The sequence below is a fragment of the Scomber scombrus genome, chromosome 16, assembly GCF_963691925.1.
Source record: "Scomber scombrus chromosome 16, fScoSco1.1, whole genome shotgun sequence".
In the NCBI taxonomy this organism is placed as follows: Eukaryota; Metazoa; Chordata; class Actinopteri; order Scombriformes; family Scombridae; genus Scomber; species Scomber scombrus.
In genome coordinates this window covers 3,372,585-3,382,238 of record NC_084985.1, presented here as the reverse complement: position 1 = coordinate 3,382,238, position 9,654 = coordinate 3,372,585, and positions in this window count along the sequence as shown.

The following is a 9,654-nucleotide window of genomic DNA, read 5'->3' as shown; positions in this document are numbered from 1 at the left end:
GATTCACTAAATTCAACAACCTGAAATGTGAGTTTCTTCACATAAACAAGATTCCCCTAACCTGCTGACAATCTAACATTTCTTCCAATCTGGAAATAAAGACATGAAATCAAACCATCAGATTCTGAGTTATGGTGTGGAAACCAAGAGTCTTTATGAACAAAAGGCAGGTTTATTTATCTTCTGCTGTCTGAAAAACAATGAAACAGAGAAGAAGGAGGACGTTCAGTGCTCTGGCTGAGGTGGAATATCGTTTTTTATAGCAGTAAAAAACGATTGTCAGACAGGCAAAGAAAACGAAAGCTCAGTGGAAAAAAGAGGGGAGTGGACATCTGGCAGTGTGAGCGTGTAAAGTGGTGCTAATCTGTTCCTTAGGCATTTAAATAGGAAATAAAAACAGATTTTCCTGCCCCATAGAACAAATTCATCACAGTTTATCTGCGGGAGATTGAACCTGTGCCTCATTTTTTACAAAACATACTATTTATAAGCAGTTTATGAGTCTGTAAAGTGTAAAATGTATGCTTAAAATCTTTTAGAAAACAATATTTGAGTCTGCTATAAATGAACACAAAGGCATTTTCTGAGACAGCATATCAGTGCCAAAATCCACAAACACAAATGAGATCCACAAGACCTTGGATGTAGAAGAGCTGCATGCGAACTCAAAAAGCCATGCAAGCTAATTATTTTCGTAAGTGTTTTTAAAAGCACTCGTGCACTGAAATATTGTAGTCATTGTTGTTGTTGTCATTAGAAAACCACGCATGCATCACTTTTATCCTCAAGTGCACAACTACTGTCATTGTTCTCCTGCTTGCAAACTTTCACCGACTCGCTCACAATTATTTTATTTTTTTGGCAGTAAGTGGGTGGACCCAGTCACCATTGTATCCCTAAAGATAATTGGTTAAATCAGTCAGTAGCTAAAACAGACTTTGCTTTAGCTAGGTTAGCACATGCATTCAGTATGTTAGCATCCGGTAGTTAGCAATGCAACACCTCTCTGCTTTTCTCCTGTAGTAGGCCATAGATTTGGATAGGTAGTTAGTCATTGTTTTATTTTTGTTATCCTCATTTTAGACAAACAAAGATGCCATCAACCAATTTGATATTCTCCACAAAGGCCAAGAGTAAGTATAAGTATCATGGAAACATCTGGAAATCAAATCCGGCCTGTAGTGATTTCAGCATAAGACCTGTTTTCTCGTTCGAGAATGATATAAACTAACTGATGTTTTAAACATTAAGTTACATCCATTATACACTTACACTACAGACTGGTAAAATATGAAATAATAAAATGAAAATATTAAATGTTAAATATATTAACACACCAGTGCAAGGTCTCATAAAGGGGTGATGTTTTATTTTCGTTTTACAATCAAAATCTACTTCACTGGTTCATCGGGACCAACCTCGGTCTAGATGCCCAGGTTCAGTGTTTGGCTGGGGTGGCATAGTTTGGAGAAACCTCCTCCCCTTTTTTTCATCAGTGCTTTGGAGAAAGAGCTGTTCCAGATGTGCTGTTGATCTACTGTGGCAGAAATGATCGTAGGAAAGTTGAGTGTGAAACTTGTCGAAGGGATCTCCGTCGCTAATTCCACTAGATGAAAATCAGCTTCTTTACCATCATCCAGCAATGACAACAGATGTCTGCCTACCTCAAGAAGATGAACAAAGCTTGGCACTGCATTAACAGTGTGATGGCTACCTTTGATACTTCGCTTTTAGAAAAGACTTAATGCACAAACCTAGTGATGGATTTACATTTAGCTGGTGCAGCACAATCTTTTGGAGGAGTTTGAACTTTCACAAGCTAATCAAAAATAACAAGCTACATGGGTTTTCCCTCTAGCAGCCAGTGCTGTTACTGCTATCAGAAACTCATCAAAGTTTACTAGAAGTTCATCCATAAAAGTTCACAACTTAGATCCATATACAGAAATCTGAGGAGGAACACTCTGCTTCTAAAAGAAGATGTGTCAATCATAATATTTGTATATAAAATGTCTATAATGTCTAACATGAGGTAGAGCAGTCATCCACTAATTGAAAACACAGCAATTCCCAACTCCTCCTGTCCGCATTTCAATGTGTCCTTTGGCAAGATACTTAAGCCCAAATTACTGCCGATGGCTGTTCCAACAGTGTGTGAATATGACTTGTAGTGTAAAAGGACTGTGAGTGGTTGGAAGACTGGAAAAGCGCTATTTAAGTACTGCCCATTTACCATATCTTTAAAAACTCACTTCACTTATACAATTCAGTGTTCATAAGAGTCACAGAAGAGAGACAAAAGTTAGATGACAAAGCAGAGGAGGAATCTGACCGGTGGGTGTTCAGAAGCCTGTTTTCTAAACACTGACGTCTGTGTTCATGTGTGTGAAAGCATCCTCCTAGTGTTTATTGAGGCAGTTTTGGTTCGTTGCCACCGGCCACCAGTCGAGTACTTTGTGATGACCTCATCCCACCCTGATCCCTGGGTCAGAAAAAGCCTCCATCTCCCACAGTCCAACATTCCTCAGGCTTGTTTCCACGACACTGGGCAACCGGACCGTGACTATGTGTGTGTGATTGACTCACTACCTTCCACTTTTACCTTTTCACACTTTAAAATGAAACTCCGAAACTAAGCTGATTTTTCAACTTTTACCATTTTGGCCTCTGTTTACACAACACTCTTCCCCCTGTCCTGGCACCACAGGAAGCTTTATGAGTCTATTTCCATTGAAAGAGTGGAATCCCGATTGTATATTAACAATAAACATAATTCAAACAGACAAATAAAGAAACCGTTTAACTACTGACCCAAAGCAGAAGCATTGGAATCAAGGAAAAGTTACTGAAACAACAAAATCAGGCAGTTCAGTTGTGCTGGTACTGCAGTAGGCCTAATTACAGTAGCCTAAAGGCGCACATTCACCTTTGAATAATGATTTATTTCTATAAGGCACTCTCTGTCATAATGGAACGAACCTCTTCATTAAATGACTCTGATTCCTGACAAAATTGGGTCCATCTCATTACTTTCCCATTCAAAGTTTATTGCTCCATTTCAACTGCTTTTACTATTCGCTGTAATCACCAGTAATGCTCCCCCCATCCCATGCATCATTACCAGAACTGGTAGGACGTTTCCAAATGACCATTACTGTCCATTAAATGAAAGTCAACGCACAGCAGTCACCTCACTTGTTATTTTATTTTCCGCAGTAGCTCCAACCACTGTGACCACCTCCCTGTTTCATCTCATCACAGGGCTGCTCCATCATACCTTATAATCTTTTTTCTGAAAACAAAACCACATCTGTCTTATATTAATTAGTTATTTCAACACTGATTTAATGGAACGACCCAAATAGTCAAAAGTTTCCCAAACATACTTTCCGTCCAATAAAAAGGATCCAAAGTTAGTAGCTATGTTTATAGTTAGAGTTCACTTTCAGTCATTTTTGTGATTGCACTTGTATTAACACATTTTCACTTATTCTGTGAAATACCTCAACATCTACAGTACCTGATTACATGGCACAAAATATTGTATATGAAGGTCAACAGAAGAGCTGAGTCTTGGCAAAAAGACGTGTTAACATATGAAGACACATCTGCAGTCTTCTTCTAAAACATGTCTGTTTAACCCTCCTGTTGTCCTCGAGTCAAGGAAGGAAGGAAAGATGGAAGGAAGGAAGGAATGATGGAAGGAAGGAAGGAAGGATGGAGGGAAGGAAAGATGGAAGGAAGGAAGGAAGGAAGGAAGGAAGAAAAGGAGGGAGGAAGGAAGGGAGGAAGGATGGAAGGAAGGAACGAGGAAGAAAAGGAGGGAGGGAGGAAGGAAGGGAGGAAAGGAAAGAAGTAAGAGAAGGAAAGTAGGGAGGAAGGGAAGGAAGGAGGGAAGGAAGGAAGGAAGAAAAGGAGGGAGGAAGGAAGGAAGGAAGGAAGGAAGGAAGGAAGGAGGGAGGGAGGGAGGAAGGACAGACGGAAGGAAGGAAGGGAGGAAAGAAGGAACAGTCTAAACAGACGGGGTCAATTTGACCCGGGAGGACGACACAAAAGTTAAAGAAATAACAAAAAAAAAAACCTCCTACACTGAATTTACAAATCGAATACATTTGTACATATGTTAAAGTCAGCGTGTTACTGCTCCTGTTCTTTACCTTCCTTTTGCGATCCACATGCCATCTGTATAGCTGCGCCCTCTGGTGGTGACACTGAGTCACTATTCCAACAATGCTGCAACAGTGCTGATACGAAGAAATGTTTGCTTGAGGATGCGAGGACAACCATGAGGTAAACAGAGAGAGAGGGGAGAGAGGAATCCTTTCACCTGGGAACCATTAACCTGGCAGCTGTGTTTCCAGGGGGGAGGGACTTCAGGGGGTGTGCGATCATGTGTCCCCAATAAATGTGTCCCCCCCCCTCAGCCAGATGTTCAGGTTTGCACTGATGGTTTTTACAGCTGTGAGTGAAATATGCATCACTAATGTAACACAGGAATGACTGATGTGTGTGTGTGTGTGTGTGTGTGTGTGTGTGTGTGTGTGTGTGTGTGTGTGTGTGTGTGTGTGTTTGTTTAGTCCTCTAAAGTCTCATACAGACTTTTTTTTGCCAATATGTGTCACTTACCTGCACACTAACACATAAATTGTACATATTCTTGTTTTCTTTTTTCTTTTTTAAAGATGTTACCTGCATTACATTGACAGTTACAGCATTATATGTACTTATGAAGCTATTTGTCGACATGTATTTTCTTTACAGCTAAAACAATCTATCATGTAATCCTCTAGTCAATCAACAGATGTTTAGTTGTCGAGGCATTTGTGTAATTTATCAAGCAAGTGTCAAACATTCACTGGTTCCAGATTCTCACAGATGAGGATTTGCTGTTTTTCTCTGATTGATGTGATTGTAAAGTGAATTTTTTTATTTTTATTTTGGACTGTTCGAACACATATTTGTAGATTCAATGAGGCGTACAATTCCCGAGGATACCACTTCTGATATGTATCGCATTCATTAACCGGCTTAGAAAAATCGCAGACAATAGATGCTCCCTAATAACTTCAGAACTTCAGCCTGAGAATCATCACGCTTTTCAGTTTTCTTCAGTGTCAGTGATTGTTGTCAATACACCCATGGCTACAAGACAAACAGGGGCTGCTAACAGCTAATTTGGCAGACTTTTAATGGCCAAAATGTAAACAAATATGAGCTTAAAAGGTTCTAGCCAGAAGCCAACTCACTGTCTCAGCCTGAGAGCATGATCATCCCCCAAATACATGTTTAAAAATGTAAGAAAATCATATAATCAATTCAAATAATATGAACATAATCCTATATATCTATTTATATACACATATTTGGCCTGTGTTGACAACCAGCGGACATGCAAACCCTGATCTATGGATGCAAAGAAGATGTGTCCAAACTTTTGACTGTTTGACTGTCTGAGTTATTTCTGAAACTCCGATTTCTTTCTAGGTTACATGGCCTTCATTCGATTCTATGAATTCTCAGAAACGATGACACCCTCTTAAATGCCTTACTTCAGGGTTCAGTTGCTTCAGTTTGTCCCTTTAGTGCTGATTTCACACCGTCACTGACACACCATTTGAATGGAAGAAGTAGAAAGATTTATTCTGTCATAAATCCATTTTTTTTTTTTTTTAATTCTCCAGACAGGACGGAGCGCCAGTTGGCCTGAAGTCGAGATGTGTGAAAACAGGAAGCGGATTCAGATGGAGATGCATCTGCAGTTGAAGCTCTGATTCAGTCCAAGCGGGTAAATCCTCCAAAACACACAAAAGGAAAGACAGTTAATACACAAACAACACTATTTCACACTTTTATTTCTGTCCTTTGATTTACCAAAGGCAGTCAGTGATCCAAATGTCGTCTCCAAATGATTCATTTTAATACTGTCGTTCTCTCTAAAGGACAACAGAGAAAAGCTGAGGGGTCACAGTGTGATTAAGCAACAAGGAAAAATGAACTGCATGAATTTGTGTGTACTCATACTCACAGTTTCCTGCGTTATTGATATATTGTGAATCTCAAATGTTCTCTGACAGTTAAATATATTGTTTCTTCTGATCATTACTTTTAGTTTGAACCACATTTTGAACCACATTTAAATAAAAAAAACACATTTACAAGTAAGCTCCACTTCTTACAATTGGTTTGGGGACATCACAGCCTGCTCCTCTGTCCTCCAGCATTACCGTGACTACCACGTACAGGATGACTATAATTAAGGCTGCTGTACAGCCAGGATTCCTGCCCGGATGTTAATGAAAGCACGCTTGTTTGACTCAAGTCAACGCAACTCTTAAAAGCAGGAAACTTTTTTACTCCTGGTCAAAGAAATGTGTGTACATCAATAAAAAATATTTCAAATGTAAATCAGCTTTCTTACACAGGACATAAAAGACAGTCTGTGAGCTGTAACCTCAGACAAACACTCCCCAAGTTCGCTCAATACCAGCTTTTCAGGGATAAAATATAAATAAAAAGGCTGGTTTTCCTATATACACTCATGTTTTTGATATCAAATGCCAAAACGGAAAAAGTAAAGAATAAGTCTTTTATATCAAATGTTACATGACATAAATTAGTGTGAAATAGCGTATGTATGTGTCAGGTTGAAAGGTGTGAGGTGATTATATTTATGTTGGGAGAGAACAAGAGCAGCAGCCAACAGAAAAACCCTCTAAGCTCTTGTGTACATCTGGAGTGTCGGAGAATATTTCAGCTTGACGGTGAAATCAAACCACATGGATTTAACAGTGGTCCGAGAGAGAGAGAGAGAGAGAGAGAGAGAGAGAGAGAGAGAGAGAGAGAGAGAGAGAGAGAGAGAGAGAGAGAGAGAGAGAGAGAGAGAGAGAAAGAGTGTGTGTGAGAGAGAGAGAGAGAGAGAGAGAGAGAGAGAGAGAGAGAGAGAGAGGGCACTGAGAAGGCAGTGAGGGGAAAATGACGGAAAGAAACTATCAGTTGATTGTGTCAGGGTTAATTATGTTTTCTTTAATTTATAGCCACAGTTTGTTTTGGACACTCTGTGCTTTGTTACTAGGAATTCACACCAGATGCAAGACGTCAGCGGTGCGTAAGCGCTACTGAAGTATTTAATCCAACGAAGACCTGACATGTTACGACCTTTTAAAAATCGCTCTGGCAGTCGTCTACTTTCACATTCACCACGCTGCGTCACTTTCTGTCTGAACACACAGACGGTTGCTCTCTCTCTCTTTCTTTCTCTCGTTTATCTGTCAGTGTTCTTGCACTTGTTAGAGCAGGACAATTTACACCTGCAGTATTTTTATTGGATCAGGGACTTAGGTGACTGCTCGTGATTTGCTGCGCTTTCAGAGTAACTGAAAACATCTGTGTGCGGGCATGCGATTTAACATTTAAGAAAAATATATATTTAAAGAGCTCAAAAGCAGATCTACTCTACTAATCACTTAGTCATTGTTTCTGGGAATATAACGTGCAGAGTCTAACCCATAGACTGTATATAAAGTGGACGTAACATCTGTGACGTCACCCATTGGTTTGTGGACTGCTGCTTGGAAGCGAATAGTTTCGGATCTGAGCAGCGCCATCTTGAAAATTTCAGGTGCATGCTGGCAAAAATAAAAACATGGGTTCTACTTATATGGGCATCAGGAGGGGCATGAGGCGCCCTCCTGAACCTGTGAACCAATCAACCTGTCAATCACGACGTAGCCACGCCCTAATGCATACCCTGCTTTATCGTCACATATAAAATCAGGGAGGCCAAAATTTCACAAATGAACATCATACTGCATTGAAGAAGGCTTTAAACTAGCGATTGAGACCATAAACACATTTTGAAAACGTTTACTGAGGTTAGAAATCAAGTGAGAAGTTGGTGAATTCTCCATTGACTTGTATAGAGACGGAAGTCCTTTTGACACCAAAACGGTCGCCCCCTGGTGGCCTTTTGATAGAATGCAGTTTTAAGTTACTTCCGCGTTGGCATCATTTCAGAGGACCGGTACTCCCCGCTTAACCACAATGAACTGATTACTTACAAGTATTGTATGTGCAAGTCTTCAATACTGAGCGTTCAGCAATTCACAAATGATGGGGCACATAGGTGCTTACAGGTGTTACTGTGGTTTCACTTCCTCCAGAAGAAATCTACAACTCATCACCCACCACAGAGACTTGTTTAATTCTGTGTAATAAACACAGCAACCTACATCAGTTTGGTGCAGTAGACTTTGAGCATGCTACATTTCCAGCAACTTGAACTACTGTCTAATACGGCTGCAATTTATACTTACTTGTCTCATCTCTTCAAGACTTTTTTTTGCCAATATGTGTCACTTACCTGCACACTAACACATACATTGTGCATATTCTTGTTTTCTTTTTTAAAGATGATACCTGCATTAACATTGACAGTTACAGCATTATATGTATTTATGAAGCTATTTGTCGACATGTATTTTCTTTACAGCTAAAACAATCTATCATGTAATCCTCAAGTCAATCAACAGATGTTTACTTGTCTCATCTTTTCAAGATTCAGGATTAAAGGTAGAGTCAATCATTCTGGAGAAAGCCCATCACAAGCTCCGCCCCCTAAATTCATTGATGTACATTAACAAGGCATCATCCAAAAGAGAAATATGGCAGAATCCAGAGTGATTGTGTAAGCTGTAGAGTCACTTATGTTCCTCTCACACTTTATCGAGAGCCTCTCCACTTTTCACTCGACTTGGGTTCAGCGTCTCTGTCCACAGCAGCAGCCGTCTGTCAGCTGCAGCTGCTGCAGAGCTGAGAGGGCAGCGGCCGGCCTTCATCAACCTGACTGACAGCAGACATTTACCAAACCAAAGTAGTTTGCTTGTTGGCTCAAGAAAGTCTTTGTATTTATAGATTAATTGATCCGCTTAATAATTCGAAAACACATATACTGTAGGATATTTGTTTGATTTAAACAGCTGCCTGCTTAGTTTAGGCTTCACTAAATGAGACAGAAAGTGTTAAAAAAAACCCAGTGGTTCTCTGTAATTCAGTGTGGGTTGAAGTGTATCTGCTCTATGAGAAAACACTTTCCATGTGAATTGGCAACAGCTTCTCTCTCTGTCCAGTTCACCAGTGTTTCCCCACCGCTCAATGGGTGCTGACAGCTGCTCTGATGACTTCTCCGTGTTGTAGTGTTGTGTAGTTCAGTCCAAGCCACTTTGTTTGTTTCCCATTTACAGAGCCATGTAAAACACCAGATCTTCTGTCAGCACACACACACAGAGCAGCAGACCACAAGGAGATATTCAGTGAATTTGACAAAAAAAATGAATTGAACAATCTTTGTCCAGAATCACTGACTCTATCTTTAAAGGACAAGTTCACATTTTTTTCCAGTGTGTCTTAAAACAGCAGTGAAGCATCAATATGAAGAGTGAAAGAGGTTTCCCTCGCTATAATCATTCCTCTTGTTCATACCGACTATTAAAAGATTTCCATTTAAAAGTAGATTATCAGCTTCTATTGAGCTTCAGCAGTGTGAGTTAGTCATATCAATTGATATCTGACACATTTACAGTCTTTTTAGCATCAGATTCGCTCTTAGTGTTTCCCTGTTGAGCTGTGCTGGAAGTATAGTAACAAAAATACTACTAA